The following is a 14,184-nucleotide window of genomic DNA, read 5'->3' on the forward strand; positions in this document are numbered from 1 at the left end:
TCTCGCCGTCGACCCCCGGCCCACGTCATCCCCCGGGCCTGGAATGCCCTCCCTCTGCCCACCCGCCAAGCTAGCTCTCTTCCTCCCTTCAAGGCCCTACTGAGAGCTCACCTACTCCAGGAGGCCTTCCCAGACTGAGCCCCCTCCTTCCTCTCCCCCTCCGCCCCCTCTCCATCCCCCCCATCTTACCTCCTTCCCGTCCCCACAGCGCCTGTATATATATATATATATATATATATATGTTTGTACATATTTATTACTCTATTTATTTATTTATTTTACTTGTACATATCTATTCTATTTATTTTATTTTGTTACTATGTTTGGTTTTGTTCTCTCTCTCCCCCTTTTAGACTGTGAGCCCAATGTTGGGTAGGGACTGTCTCTATATGTTGCCAATTTGTACTTCCCAAGCGCTTAGTACAGTGCTCTGCACACAGGAAGCGCTCAATAAATACGATTGATGATGATGATGATGATGAAGGGCCATCAGGTAGACAAGGAGGAACAGCATGGCATAGACCAGCTGCAGCTGCCGGATGTCAGAGAACCCCAGGAGGAGGAAATCAGTCACATTGGAGTTGTTGGTCATTTTTGGGAGATGATGCTGACTCCCTGGAAAGGAAGAGGGGAACTTCAATTTAGAAGCTTTGGCATTCCCTCCAGACTGTAAGTTCCTTTTGGACAGGTAACACTTCTACAAATTATATCATATTGTACCCTCTCAAGCAATTAGTACAGTACTCTACACACTGCAAGTGATCAATAAATATGATTGATTCCCATTTTAATGAATAAAGTATTTGTATTCATTGATCACCAATAGTGTTCAACGGTATTGGTACATGCAGGGGTATGAAGACATCAATCAATAGCTCAATGGTATTTACTGAATAGCTCTGTACTAAGTGCTTGGGAGAGTTCAATCCAACGGAGTTGGCAGCTTTTTCCCTGCCCACCAGGAGGTAACAGTCTGGTGGGTAGACTCTGCATACCATAAATGCTTAATAAATACAATAGAAGGATATCATCGATGACATAATCAACACTAATTCCTTTTGGAGTTTTCCAGCGCTTAGAACAGTGCTTCACAGATAGTGAGTGCTTAACGAATACCATCATCATTATTATTAAAGCAATCTGTTGTATTTATTTGTCACTTGTAGTGTGCAACAGTATTAATATGTGCAGTGGTCTGGCGTGTCTTGACTTATGCTGTCGATTCACCTCCGACCTATAGTGACTCCGTGGAAGCTTCTCTCCCAGAATACCCCACCTCCATCTGCAAGCATTCTGGTATTGTATCTGTAGAGTTTTCTTGGTAAAAATAGAGAAGTGGTTTACCATTGCCTTCTTCCACCCAGTAAACCTGAGTCTACACCCTCGACTCTCTCCCCTGCCACTGCTGCCCAGAACAGGTGCGTTTTGACTTGTAGCAGATTGCCTTCCACTTGCTAGCCACTGCCCAAGCTAGGAATGGAATGGGTATCCCTCTGCTTCACTCTCCCTCCCTTGACTGAGACTGGTAGAGTACTGGAAACTCTCCAGGTGTGATCCTTTGAGGGGGCAGGGGTATGTACCCATCAGTGAATCAAGCAATGGTATTTACTGAGCACTTAGGGCTCAGTCTTCATTCCCATTTTACAGATGCAGTATTTTGAGGCACAGAGAAGCAAAGTGCCTTGCCCAAGATCACCCAACAATCAAGAGGCAGAGCCAATATTAGAACCCAGGTCTCTGAGCTCATTGTTGGGTAGGGATTGTCTCTACCTGTTGCCAAATTGTACTTTCGATGTGCTTAGTACGGTTCTCTGCACATGGTAAGCGCTAAATAAATACAATTGAATGAATGAATAAATTAGTAGCAGAGTCAGGACTAGAACCGAGGTCCCCTTACTACTACCACTATACTTTGCCTCTCCCTGGGCCCAGGCACCCATTTTCCCTGGGAGGTGATGGGAGAAGATTCCCTTCTGCTCCTCCCCTCCAGACCTCCTCCAGCCAAGGTTTGTTCACTGCCTCCCCTGCCCCACCCTGGGCACACAAATCTGATTGTGGTTCTTAGAGGAAAATGAATCCGAATTAAGTTTAGTTGACTTCAATCAACCCCTTGCCATTAGCTTCAAGGCTTTTTACCCGTGTTCTCCTCCGTGTTTCCTTTCCCTCTTCATCAACTCCCCTCCAGCCCTTGGAAACAGATCTGCTCCCTGTGCCTCTCCAAGGACATTCCCTTCTCCAACATATGGCTCAGATCCTTTCTGCTGCCCGAATCCCCTTCTCCCTCCAAATTTGCCCAGATTGATGTTTCTTCTCCCCATGCTGAATCAGCCCAGATGCCACCTCTGCATTTACACATTCAGAACTGCTCATAGCTCTTCCCTACATATAGAGTCACATTACTATGTAAGAACTTATTAAGGTGTGCATTCACATTTTCATGCTTATTTCCCCCTAGCTGTAAATTATTTTGGATCAGTCTTGCCCAGCAGACTGGCAAATCCAGGAGGGAAGGGATTGAATCTCTTACCTGCATTGTGTTCACCTGACATTTCTGCATGGAGGAATTGATGATAGTGCTGGTGGTCTAGAACCAATCACACTCTCTCATTCCCTCCCTCTCACTTCCCACCAGAAACATTTTCTGACATCCAGGACCCACGTCTGTCCAATGTGACCACAGCATAATGCTGACGCTGTGCCGCGGGGTCCCAGCCAGCTGCTCAGACACACACACGCACACACACACACACTTGTTTAAACTGACTGTGATTACATACACATAAACACACATAGTCACACAAACCCACACCTATTTAGCCACTGATTTGTTCATTTAAATATTGGCTAAAGCATCACTCCCCCAAATCAATATCGTACCTGGAGAGTTTCCAGTACTCTGCCAGTCTTGGCTACCAGATGGACGGTTAAGCAGAGGCATACCTGTTCCATTCCCAGCTTGGGCAGTGGCTAGCAGGTGGAAGGCAATCTGCTACAAGTCAAAGCTCCCCTGTACTGGGCAGCAGTGTCTTGGGAGAGAGTTGAGGAGGAGACTCAGTTTTACTGCAGGGAAGAAGGAAATGGTAAACCACTTTTGTATTTTTACCAAGAAAACTGTATGGGTAAACTACCACAACATTTGCAGTTGGAGAATGGAGCGTTCCAAGAGAGATGTGCCCATTTATTCCCTATGGGTCAGACACGACACGATAGCAAAAGAAAAGACAAAGAGCTCAAACATCTCTCCTCCAAACCCTTCACTGGCACCATGTATCTTTTCACATGAAACAAAAACACCTCACAATTATCTTCAAGGCTTTCTTCCATGTGAGACTCACTCTAAATTCCCATTTTACAGATGCGGTATCTGAGGCACAGAGAAGCAAAATGATTTGCCCGATGTCACACAGTAGACAAGGGGCAGAGTCAGGATTAGAAGCTAGGTCCCTGAGCCAGTTGTACTTTCCAAACTGTACTTTCCAAGCGTTTAGTACAGTGTTCTGCACACAGTAAGCGCTCAATCAATATGATCGAATGAATGAAAGAATGAATGGTAGAGTCGGGATTAGAACCCAGGTCCCCTTACTACTAACACTACTATTTGCCTCTCCCTGGGCCCAGACACACTTTTTCCCAGGCAGGTGATGGGAGAAGATTCCCTTCTCCTCCTCCCTTCCAGATCTCTGCCAGCCAAGGTTTGCTCACTCCCTCCCCTGCCCCACCTTGGATACACTCACAGCCACCGACACAACAAATCTGACTGTGGTTCTCAGAGGAAAATGAAACAGACTGAAGTCTGGTTGACTCCAATCAACTAGCTTGATTGGACTACTACTACAACCACTAGCTTCAAGGCTTTTGACTGGTGTTCTCCTCCGTGTTTCCCTTCCCTCTTCACCAACTACCCTCCAGCCCTTGGAAATAGATCTTCTCCCTTTTCCTCTCCTCCTCCTCCCCTCCCCATCCCCCCCCTCCACCCTATCCCCTTCCCCTCCCCTCAGCACTTGTGTATTTTGGACATATTTATTACTCTATTCATTTTATTAATGATGTGTATTTAGCTATAATTCTATTTATTCTGATGGTATTGCCCCCTGTCTACTTGTTTTGTTTTGTTGTCTGTCTCCTCCTTCTACATTGTGAGCCTGTTATTGGGTAGGGACCTTCTCTATACGTTGCCGATTTGAAATTCCCAAGCGGTTAGTACCCTGCTCTGCGCACAGTAAGTGCTCAATAAATACAACTGAATGAATGAAAAAGAACAGTCCCTTCTCCAACACATGGCTTAGATCCTTCTTTCTTCCCGAACCTCCCTATCCCTTCAAATTTACTCCCCATGGGAATCAGGCCAGATACCATCTCTGCATTTATACATTCACAACTGCTCATTGCACTTCCTTAGCTATAAAGTCACATTACTAAGCACTTACTAAACTGTGCAGCCACCTTTCCATTCTTATTTCCCCCTAGCTGTAAATTCTTTTGGATCAGTCTAGCCCAGCAGACTGGAAATCCAGGAGGGAAGGGATTGAATCTCTTACCTCCATTGTGTTCACCCAACATCCCTGCATGGAGGAGTTGATGATAGTGCTAGTGGTCTAGAAACAATCACATTCTCTCATTCCCTCCCTGTCATTTCTCACCAGAAACTTATTCTGACGTCCAGGACAAACTCCTGGCTGAAGTGATGACATTGTGCTGCAGGGCCCCAGCCAGGCAAGTGGCTTCCATGTTAGCTGAATGGGGGTGTATGAAGAAGGGGAGATGAGTGATGGTTGGGGTCACTGCACTATTAAATACATACCTTCCTGAAAGCCCACCTGCCCCTCAGGGGATGAAACCCTGCCCCAAAATCTGAAACTGGCTCCATGTGGGAGCATTTCCCCAGAATGGCTCCATCTCTTGCATCTCCATCATGGTTTCTCCCTCCCCCTCCGGCCACATGCACTAGGGCAGCATAGAGCTGGGGGGCTCTGACCTCAGCGGGCTAGGGATGGTCCTCTCTCCAGTCCAGTTCTTGGGTGCAGCTGGCTATGAAGGAGGGGACAGCATGGCACCCTCAGCCACTCTCTGATCACCTCTGGGCAGGGAGATGTTATTCAGCGAGTCCCCGTCCCCAAAGATAAAGCTGCCACTGCACCGTGGGGAATACCAGGAAGATCAACTCAGGTGGGACTTTGTGTCCTGGCCGATGCCAAAATCCTCTGCCTGAGAGGTCCCTGAGGTCCTGCAGAGATAAAGGCCCAGTCCCTAAAGCTGCAACAATGGTGCTGTACCCCAGGATTTCCATGGAAACAACAGCATCTGCATCCCAATATCCCAAGTGTTTCTAATGTTATTGACAATCTACAGCAACTGTGGGTGGTTTCAGCTTCACCTCATATACATCCTTAGTCAATCAGCTTCTCATTCAATCAGTCAGTTGAACAGATTCATTTTCTGACACCTTCTGATTGCAGAGCTAGATAGAGCAAGACATTCCTCTGAATCCATCCTATGATTCTCTCCCCGGCTGAGTGGGGTGGGGCAGGGGACTGGGGATTTGGGAATGGGATGATGGGAAGGAGAAATTCCTGGCTTGAGGAAGAATAGGATGTAAATGGCTCCTCCTGATGTGATGATTTAATAACCTGGGTTCTGGAAACTAGAGTTCCAACAGTGAATGTCTCGGTCCCCTTTCAAACACCATTATTATGATTATTATCATTTTTATTATCTGGTGTTAACAATTTCTGTGTCCATGTCCATGCCACGTGATGAAGCAGAAACAAATTAATTCTATCCATAAAATGTATTTTTTGTGTGTTCACTGTGCACAGAACATCATAGTAAGCACTTTGAAGAGTACAATACAATAGAGTTGATAGATTCAATTCGTGCCCACAATGGGTTTACAGCCCAAAGATGAAATTACAATCCAATCAGACACATTTCCTGTCCCAAAAGGGCTCAGAGTGTAAGAGAAAGTGAGAGCCCTGGAATGGTAAAACACTAATGCCAGGTCTCACAGCCGGACAGTGGCCGAGCTGGGATTAGAACTTGTCTGTAAAATTGGGATTAAGACTGTGAGCCCCAGGTGGGACAACTTGATCACCTTGTAACCTCCCCAGCACTTAGAACAGTGATTTCTGCATAGTATGTGCTTAATAAATGCCATTATTAATATTATTATTATTATTATTATTAACTCAGGTCATGTGACACGCATTCACGTGCCATTTAGCCATGAGGCTTCCTAGGGAATGCATTGTCACTCATGACCTAATCTTATCAGCCAACTGCCCAGACCTTGACAAATCCTGAATATTCAGACTTGATTTTTAGGACTCTGGGTCAGTGATATATTTGGATATGTTGAAGCTCAATTCCTCTTTTAAGGGTGGTAGGGGATTATGGGTACATGGACACAGACATTTTGTCCCAGAACGGATGCTGGGGGAATGTCCCCTTTAGGATCCTGCCCAGGGCAGCCTTCAGCTCCCTGTTCCTCAGGCTGTAGATAAGGGGGTTCACAGTGGGGGGCACCTCACTGTAGATCATGGAAACCACCAGATCCAGAGCCGAGGGCGAGTCTGAAGGTGGTTTGAGATAGGTAAATACTGCGGTAAAGACAAAAATGGTGATGACAGTGAGATGGGGCAGGCAGGTGGAGAAGGCTTTGGTTCGGCTCTCGGAGGATGGCATACTCAGCACGGCTGAGAAGATGAAGACATAGGAGAGGATGATGTAAATGAAGCAGACAGCATCTAAGACTAATGTAAGACTAACGACATTCCCTTCTCCAACACATGGCTCGGATCCTTCTTTCTTCCCGAATCTTCCTCTCCCTTCAAATTTGCTCAGATTGATGTTTCTTCTCCCCATGCTGAATCAGGCCAGATACAACCTCTGCATTTATACATTCACAACTGCTCATGGCACTTCCGTACCTGTAGATTCACATTACTAAGCACTTATTAAGCTGTGCATCCACCTTTCCATTCTTATTTCCCCCAGCTGTAAATCCTTTTGGATCAGTATAGCCCAGCAGGCCGGTAAATCCAGGAGGGAAGGGAATGAATCTCTTACCTCCATTGTGTTCACCCAACATTTCTGCATGGAGGAGTTGATGATAGTGCATTTGGTCTAGAACCAATCACATTCTCTCATTCCCTCCCTGTCACTTCTCTCCAGAAACATTTTCTGACATCCAGGACAAACTCCTGGCCGAAGTGCTGCTGCTGTGCAGCAGGGCCCCGGCCAGGAAGCGACTTCCATGTTAGCTGGATGGAGATGGTTGAGGAAGGGGAGATAAGTGATGGTTGGGGCCACTGAAATGTCAAATACGTAATAATAATAATAATAATAGTACTTATTTAGTGCTTACTATGTGCAAACCAATGTTCTAAGCACTGGAGAGGTTACAAGGTGATCAGGTTGTCCCATTCATTCATTCATTCATTCATTCAATTGTATTTATTGAGCGCTTATAGTGTGCAGAGCACTGTACTAAGTGCTTGGGAAGTACAAGTTGGCAACATATAGAGATGGTCCCTACCCAATAGTGGGCTCACAGTCTAGAAGGGGGATACAGACAACAAAACAAAACATATTAACAAAATAAAATAAATAGAATAAATATGTACAAGTAAAATAAATAGAGTAATAAATATGTACAAACATATACATATATACAGGTACTGTGGAGAGGAGGAGGAGGTAAGTTGGGGGGGTGGGGAGTGGGGGAGGGGGAGAGGAAGAAGGGGGCTCAATCTGGGAAGGACTCCTGGAGGAGGTGAGCTCTCAGTAGGTCTTTGAAGTGAGGAAGAGAGCTAGTTTGGTGGATGTGGGGAGGGAGGGCATTCCAGGCCAGGGAGAGGACGAGGGCTGGGGGTCAACGGTGGGATGGGCGATAACGAGGCACAGTGAGGAGATGAGTGGCAGAGGAGCAGAGGGTGAGGGCTGGGCTGTAGAAGGAGAGAAGGGAGTCCCACGTGGGGCTCACATTCTTAATCCCCATTTTACAGATGAGGTAACTGAGGCACAGAGAAGTTAAGTGACTTGCCCAAAGTCACACAGCTGACAACCGGTGGAGTTGGGATTTGAACCCATGACCTCTGACTCCAAAGCCCGTGCTCTTTCCACTGAGCCATGCTGCTTCTCCTGAGAGCCCCCCTGCCCCCCCTGGGGATGTAGCCCTGCCCCAAATCCCGAAACTGGCTCCATGTGGGAGCACTTCCACAGAATGGCTCCATCTCTGGCAACCCCATCATGGTTTCTACCTCTTGCTCCACCACCCCCCAGTCACACTCACTGGGGCAGCATAGGGCTGGTGGGCTGTGACCTCGGCTGGCTTGGGATGGTCCTCTCTCCAGTCCAGATCTTGAGTGCAGCTGGGTATGAAGGAAGGGACACCATGGTACCCTCAGCCCCTGTCTGATCACCTCTGGGCAGGGAGATGTTATCCCACGAGTCCCCCTCCCCAAAGATAAAGTTGCCACTGCGCCATGGGGAATCCCTGGGGGATCAACGCTTGTGGGACCTCGTGTCCTGGCCCATGCCAAAAACCTCTGCCTGAGAGGTCCCTGAGGTCCTGCAGAGATAAAGGCCCATTCCCCAAACCTGCAGCAATGGTGCTGCACCCCAGGGTTTCCATGGAAACAACAGCATCTGCATCACAACATCCCCACTGTTTCTAACATTAATGACAAGTTACAACAACTGTGGGTGGTTTCAGCTTCTCCTCATATACAACCTTAGTCAATCAGCTTCTCATTCAGTCAACTGAATAATTTCATTTTCTGACACCTTCTGATTGCAAAGCTAGACACAGCAAGACATTCCTCTGAATCCGTCCTATGATTCTCCCCCCAGCTGAGTGCGGTGGGGCAGGGGACTGGGTTTTTGGGAATGGGATGATGGGAAGGAAAAATTCCTGGCTTGAGGAAGAATAGGATGGAAATGGCTCCTCCTGATGTGATGATTTAATAACTTGGGTTCTGGAAACTAGAGGTCCAACAGTGAATGCCTCTGTCCCCTTTCAAACACCATTATTATGATTCTTATCATTTTTATTATCAGGTGTTAACAATTTCTGTGTCCACGTCTGTGCCACATGATGAAGCAGTAACGAAATAATTCTATCGATCAAATGTACTTGTTGTGTGTTTACTGTGCGCAGAACATTGTAGTAAGCACTTTGAAGATTACAATACAACAGAGTTGGTAGATTCAGTGCGTGCCTACAATGGGTTTACAGGCCAAAAGTGAAATTACAGTCCAGTCAGACATGTTTCCTGTCCCACAAGGGCTCAGAGTGTAAGAGGAAGTGAGAGCCCTGGAATGGTAAGAACTAATGCCAGATCACACAGCAGGCCAGTGGCCGAGCTGGGATTAGAACTCATCTGTAAAATGGGGATTAAGACTGTGAACCCCACGTGGGACAACCTGATCACCTTGAAATCTCCCCAGCGTTTAGAACAGTGCTTTGCACAATGTATGCACTTAATAAATGCCATCATTATTATTATTAATAACTCAGGTCATCATGTGACACCCATTCACATGCCATTCAGCCATGAGACCTCCTAGGGAATGCATTGTCACTCATGACCTAATCTTATCAACCAACCTCCCAGACCTTGAAAACTCCTGAATATCCAGACCTCTTCTTTGGGTTCAGTGGGATATATATGGATATGTCCAATGGCAATTCCTCCTTTAAGGGCGGGTAGGGGATTACTGGTACATGGACAAAGGCATTTTGTCCCAGCACGGATGCTGGGGTAATGTCCCCTTTAGGATCCTGCCCAGGGCATCCTTCAGGTCCCTGTTCCTCAGGGGTTCACAGTGGAGGACACCATGGTGTAGGACATGGAAACAGTAGATCCAGAGCTGAGGGCAAGTCTGCAGGTGGTTTGAGATAGGCATTTGCTGCGGTAAAGACAAAAATGATGAAGACAGTGAGATGGGGCAGGCAGGTGGAGAGGGCTTTGGTTTGGCCCTCAGAGAACGGCATCCTCAGCACGGCTGAGAAGATGAAGATGTAGGAGAGGGTGAGGCTAGTGAAGCAGAGGGCGTCCAAGACGAATGCTGCAGCCACACTCACATCAATGGCAATGTGGACTTCAGAGCAGGAGATCTTCAGTAGAGGGGGGACGTCACAGAAGAACTGCTGGTCAGCACTGGATCCACAAAAGGTCTGGGAGAAAGTAGAAGCTGAAAACAAGACTCCAAGCAGACCTCCACTCAGCCATGACACTGCTGCCATGCACATACAAGCTGTTTTGTTCATGATGAGCACATAGTGCAGGGGGGAGCAGATGGCGGCATAGCAGTCATAAGACATTGCAGTGAGGACAAATAACTCTGAAGCAGCAAGCAGGACCACCATGAAGAGCTGCGAGACACAACCCAGAAAGGAGATGGAGCTGTCACTGGACAAGGAGCTGACAATGGATTTGGGTACCGTGGTAGAAATGTAGCAGAGGTCTATGAAGGACAAGTTCTTGAGAAAGAAGTACATGGGGGTGTGGAGACGCTGGTCGACGGTGGTGACAGCAATAATGAGGAGATTCCCCAGAAGGGCTACTAGGTAGACCCGGAGGAACAGTGTGACATGGAGCAGCTGCAGCTCCCGGATGTCAGAGAACCCCAGGAGGAGGAACTCAGTCACGGTGGAGATGTTGGTCATTTCTGGGAGATGATGCTGGCTCCCTGGAAAGGAAGAGGGGAACTTCAATTTAGAAATATTGGCATTCGCTCCAGGCTGTAAGTTCCATCTGGGCAGGTAACACTTTTACAAATGATATCATATTGTACCCTCCCAAGCACTTAGTACAGTGCTCTACACACTGTAAGTGATCAATAAATATGATTGATTCTATTTTAATAAATAAGGCAGTTATATTCATTGATCACCTATAGAGTTCAATAGTATTGATAAATGTAGGGGTATTCATTCATTCATTCATTCAATTGTATTTATTGAGTGCTTACTGTGTGCAGAGCACTGTACTAAGCACTTGGGAAGTACAAGTTGGCAACATATAGACATGGTCCCTACCCAACAGTGGGCTCACAGTCTAGAAGGGGAAGACAAAGAACCAAACAAAATATATTAACAAAATAAAACAAATAGAATGAACATGTACAAATAAAATAAATAGAGTAATAAATATGTACAAATATATATACATATATACAGGTGCTGTGGGGAGGGCCTACAGCTCCTTAGCTCCTACAACAATAATATTTAATAAGCATTTACTCTATGCCCAAGCATTGGGATAGATACATTTAAAAAAAAATATGATCTCTCTTTGCCATTCTATGATCTTTTTGTCACTCCATCTTATAAATGTTAGTATTTTGATTTAGGCCACACTCAATTCTTTAATGTCACTTGTTGCTTCTCTTGTTTCTTTTACATCCTGGTCATGCTAATTGTTTTATATCTGCTAAGAGCTTACTATGTGCTGAGCACTGTTCTAAGTATTGGGTAGATAAAGATAATCAGATTATACACACTCCCTATCCCACATGGGGCTCAAGGTCTAAGTAGGAGGGAGGACAGGTATTGAATACCCATTTTACAGATGAGGAAATTGAGTGGTGACTTGCCCAATGTCACAAGGCAGGTAACTGGTGGTGCTCATACCACCCCTTTCATGATTCCTACTTTACCGGAATCCCCTCACTTCTTTCCTGGATTCGAATTACACTTGGATTTACATTTTTTGTTCACCCCTCCCTCAGCCCCACAGCACTTATGTACAGATCTGTACTTTATTTATTTATGTTAATGTCTATCTCCCCTTCTAGACTGTAAACTTCTTGTGGACAGAAACTATATCTACCAACTTTGCTAAATTGTACTCTTCCAAGCACTTGGCACAGGGATTTGCACGTGGTAAACATTCAATAAATATGATTGATTTATTCTTGTAACTCAAAAGCTTTCATTTTTTGAGCTTGAGTCTATAGCTGGTAATCACCACCTTGCAAATGCTGGCTAATTCTTTTCTTCTTTTTCCCTCTGGGGTTGTATGCCGCTTAACAAATACCATCATCATTATTATTATTTTTATTATTCATTCATTCATTCATTCATTCTTAGGATGGTAAACTCTGGTAGAATAACCACCTCTGATTTTGGGGTTGTCTGTCTTCTATTTTCAGTTTCTTCCTACATCTAGGGTGGGTCTAGATACCCCATTGATGGCAGTGTGGCCTAGGTGACAGAATATGAGCGTGGGACTCAAGCGATCTGGGTTCTAGTCTATGCCTCAGTTTCGAAACTGTAAGCTCATCTCTAGACTATAAACTCTTTGTGGGCAGGGAATATGTCTGTTTATTTTTATATTATACTCTCTCAAGCACTTACTACAGTGCTCTGCACAAAGCAAGCACTCAATAAGTACAATTGGATCAATGAATGAATGAGTTTCCTCATTTGTAAAATGGGGATAAGAAACCTGCTCAACCTCAATCAATCAATGAATCAATCGTATTTATTGAGCACTTACTGTGTGCAGAGCACTGTACTAAGCGCTTGGGAAGTACAAGTTGGCAACATATAGAGACAGTCCCTACCCAACAGTGGGCTCACTGTCTAGAAGGGGGAGACAGAGAACAAAACCAAACATATTAACAAAATGAAATAAATAGAATAGATATGTACAAGTAAAATAAATAAATAAATAAATAGAGTAATAAATACGTAGAAACATATATACAGGTGCTGTGGGGAAGGGAAGGAGGTAAGATGGGGGGGTAGAGAGGGGGACGAGGGGGAGAGGAAGGAGGGTCTCCAGTTGTTGCTCGTTCACCTCCACATCAAACAGAAATTCCTTACCATTGACTTTAAACCACTGAATCACCCGATCAGTCAATCAATCAATCAATCAATCGTATTTATTGAGCGCTTACTGTGTGCAGAGCACTGTACTAAGCGCTTGGGAAGTACAAGTTGGCAACATATAGAGGCAGTCCCTACTGAACAGTGGGCTCACAGCCTAAAAGGGGGAGACAGAAAAAAACCAAACATACTAACAAAATAAAATAAATAGAATAGATATGTACAGGTAAAATAAATAAATAAATAGAGTAATAAATATGTACAAACATATGTACAAACCTCCCTCTCTCCCTCCTTCCCTGCATCTCCTCTGATTATCTTTTAGCAACCCCAGCGCTCAGCACAGTTCTTGATGTGTCTTATTGAGGACACCCTTAATAAATACCATTATTATTATTATCATTATTATTAATAATAGCATTATTGCAGCTGCTGAAAACTGCCCAATTTCTATGCCAGGTTTTTTTTGTTGTTGTTGTTTTTTAGTATCTCGATCTCTGGCATGCTGAAGGCACAGCTCCTGAGTGGGGAGTGCGAGGAGGGAGGGAAAAGGAATAATTCATGGAGGGGAGGAGAGTGACTGCTGACATCAAAAGGCACTCCTGTAGCCCTTTCCAATCTCTCATGCATCCTGGCCAGCAGGAAGGGTGGGGGCAAACTCAGGAACATGGCAAAGATGGCCTTTGCCTCACTTCCCACATTCCTTTGGTGGGATTCTCACCACTCCCCAGGCTTCTCCCCAATCCCACCTTTTCTTATTTAGAATGAGGGCCCCCTGAGGTCCAGTGTTTACTATAAGCCAAGCACTGTAATAATAATAATAATAATAATAATAATAATAATAATAATAATAATTGTGGTATTTGTTAAGCACTTACTATGTGCCAAGCACTGTACTAAGCGCTGGGGTGGATATAAGCAAATCGGGTTGGACACAGTCCCTGTCCCCCTGAGTGGACATAGTCTTAATCCCCATTTTACAGATGAGGTAACTGAGGCCCAGAGAAGTGAAGCGACTTGCCCAAGGTCACAGAGCAGACAAGTGGTGGAACCAGGATCAGAACTCATGACCTTCTCACTCCCAGGCCCGTGCTCTATCCACTATGCCTGTACTGTTTGGGCTAGGGTCTTGACTTATGCTGTCAAGTTGTCTCCAACCCATAGCAACTCCATAGACACATCTCTCCCAGAACGACCCACTCTCCATCTGCAATCGTTCTGGTAGTGTATTCATGGAGTTTTCTTAGTAAAAAATACGGAAGTAGTTTACCATGGCCTTCCACACAGTAAACTTGAGTCTCCACCCTCAACTCTCCCATACAGCTGCTGCCCAGCACAGGTGGGTTTTG

At 45.4% G+C, this 14,184-nt stretch overlaps 1 non-coding gene across 1 annotated transcript; it reads right to left on the reverse strand.

Moving 5' to 3' along the window:
- Window positions 1–1,428: 1,428 nt before the first annotated feature.
- On the reverse strand, window positions 1,429–1,566 carry LOC119922968. Its single transcript, XR_005448741.1, has one exon. It is a non-coding gene; the product is annotated as a small nucleolar RNA SNORA7 (small nucleolar RNA).
- Between the last annotated feature and the right edge of the window lie 12,618 nt (window positions 1,567–14,184).

This window comes from Tachyglossus aculeatus, unplaced genomic scaffold, assembly GCF_015852505.1.
Source record: "Tachyglossus aculeatus isolate mTacAcu1 unplaced genomic scaffold, mTacAcu1.pri scaffold_134_arrow_ctg1, whole genome shotgun sequence".
Classification (NCBI taxonomy): Eukaryota; Metazoa; Chordata; class Mammalia; order Monotremata; family Tachyglossidae; genus Tachyglossus; species Tachyglossus aculeatus.